The sequence below is a fragment of the Palaemon carinicauda genome, chromosome 31 (genome assembly GCF_036898095.1).
Source record: "Palaemon carinicauda isolate YSFRI2023 chromosome 31, ASM3689809v2, whole genome shotgun sequence".
NCBI lineage: Eukaryota > Metazoa > Arthropoda > Malacostraca > Decapoda > Palaemonidae > Palaemon > Palaemon carinicauda.
In genome coordinates, this window is record NC_090755.1 from 59,104,262 (window position 1) to 59,106,761 (window position 2,500).

Consider the following 2,500-nt stretch of genomic DNA (forward strand, 5'->3'; position numbering starts at 1 on the left):
ATTCATAGGCGTGTGTGTCCTACAGTATTTCTAGGCGTGTCCTACGGCATTCATAGGCGTGTGTCCTACGGCATTCATAGGCGTGTCCTACGGCATTCACGTCAGCTTCGGTTGAAGTTGAATAGGTGTCCTCTTCGTCACGAGTGGAGGCGTTGATGGAGGTTTGAAAGTCATGAAGTGGGTTCACATCACGAGGAGAGCCGTCTGCGGCAGGTTGCAGGCGAGTGATACTGGTCATTTTCCTGAGGGTGAGCAAAAGCCCTTTGGTCCCCCAACGGTTGTTGAGAGAGCTGAAAAGGCGTTGCTATAACGGGCGGCTGGCGACGGCGAGTACTGCTGCAGAAGGTATGCGTTGACAGCGTCATAGTAACGGTGAGGCGGGAGGAGCGAGTCACTCCGGAGTCACCAATGTTACGAGCCGAGAGAGGGTTGTGAAATCAAAGGCAGGAAGCAATCAACTGAGTTGTTTATTAAGGAACACTCTCCTTTATATACAAAACCTCAAGGCAACAGGACATAAAATGTTCGAGAGACAGACAATGTCACAGAGCAAAACCGGAGACATGATCATTCAAGTTCTTTTTAGTGCGAGGGAAGAGCGCAGATACAAGCATAATATATACAAAAGGAATTATGTACAATCGTGTGACACACGGTTGGTACAGCATCTTCCTTTTCTGGCTAGGGTTGTAGTTTAGCTAGTATTAATAATATATGTGTATATATATACACACACACACACACATATATATATATATATATATATTTATTTATTTATGCGTGTGTGTGTACGCGCGCGCGTGATAAGCCACTCGAAAAGGGAAAATAGTGAGCGAATCCGTAGAGATGAATTTAGTCAGGAGACTCAAACTATTTTCACTCATTGCATCTGAGCAGTAAGTGTACTGTGTCCCTGTGAGGTTTACGCACGCACGCGCGCGTGCACCCACACACATACACACTCACACATATATGTAGTGAGAGAGAGAGAGAGAGAGAGAGAGAGAGAGAGAGAGGCTTCATTGGATGTTTCAGCTATTATTTCACGTTCTTAGGCCCAGTTCTTCCTCTTAGTTTCCCGCAAACCTGGTTACACATCACGTTGGTTAACTGGAGAGCTGTGCCCTCCTGATGTCACACACATAAAAAGGAAAATATTATATATATATATATATATATATATATAAATATATATATAATATATAATATATATATGTATATATGTTTATATATACATATGTATAAATATATATAATATATATATATATATGTTTATATATATATATATATATATATATATATTCATATGAATTTATATATATTGTATATATATGTGTATATATATATAATATATGTATATATATATATACATATATATATATATATATATATAAACAACACCAACAACAAATAGGCCTACAGCCTTTTATAGACCTCGACAGGAGAAAGGCCTCATACATGTCAATTAATGTATGGAGTTTTGGTGACGGTGGGAGATTTTCGTTTGATTCCTCACAGTAAACCAACCTATCATGGTCGACCATGACTAGTACAGCATCGCTAACTATGGCGATACGCAAACCCTTTCGCCACGTGAATGTATATTTACATGTCGATTTGTTTCTTAACTCGACATTTAAGTGAATATATGTAGTAAGTAGTAGGTTGGTCAGGGCACCAGCCACCCGTTGAGATACTACCGCTAAAGATTTATTGGATCCTTTGGCCAGACTGTACTATATTGGATCTTCATCTTTGGTTACGGTGGCCAGGGCACCAGCCACCCGTTGAGCTACTACCGCTAGAGATTTATTGGATCCTTTGGCCAGACTGTACTATATTGAATCCTCATCTTTGGTTAAGGTGGCCAGGGCACCAGCCACCCGTTGAGATACTACCGCTAGAGAGTTATTGGATCCTTTGGCCAGACTGTATTATATTGGATCCTTATCTTTGGTTACGGTGGCCAGGGCACCAGCCACCCGTTGAGATACTACCGCTTAGAGAGTTATTGGATCCCTTGGCCAGTCTGTACTATGTTGGATCCTTATCTTTGGTTACGGCTTATTTTTCTTTTGCCTACACATACACCGAATAGTCTGGCCTATTCTTAACATATTCTCCTCTGTCATACACTTGACAATACTGAGATTACCAAACAATTCTTCCTCGCTCAAGGAGTTAACTACTGCAATGTAATTGTTCAGTGGCTACTTTCCTCTTGGTAAGGGTACAAGATATCCTTCAGCTATGGTAAGCAGCTCATCTACGAGGAGGACACTCCAAAATCAAACCATTTTTCTCTTGTCTAGGGGTAGTGTTCTCTTGCTTGAGGGTACTCTCCAGCACACTATTCTGTCTAATATCTCTTCCTCTCGGTTTTTCTAATATTTTTATAGTTTATATACGAAATATGTAATTTTTCTTGTAGTTCCCCTATTTTCTTTCCTCTGTGTTGGAACCCTCGAGCTTATAGCATTCTGCTTTTCAACTAGGGTTG

At 40.5% G+C, this 2,500-nt stretch overlaps 1 protein-coding gene across 1 annotated transcript in view; it reads right to left on the minus strand.

The window, feature by feature from the left end:
* Nucleotides 1-2,500, minus strand: part of LOC137624761 (uncharacterized) — a 242,064-nt gene that overhangs the window by 156,369 nt on the left and 83,195 nt on the right. The gene's annotated exons all lie outside the window — the stretch shown is intronic.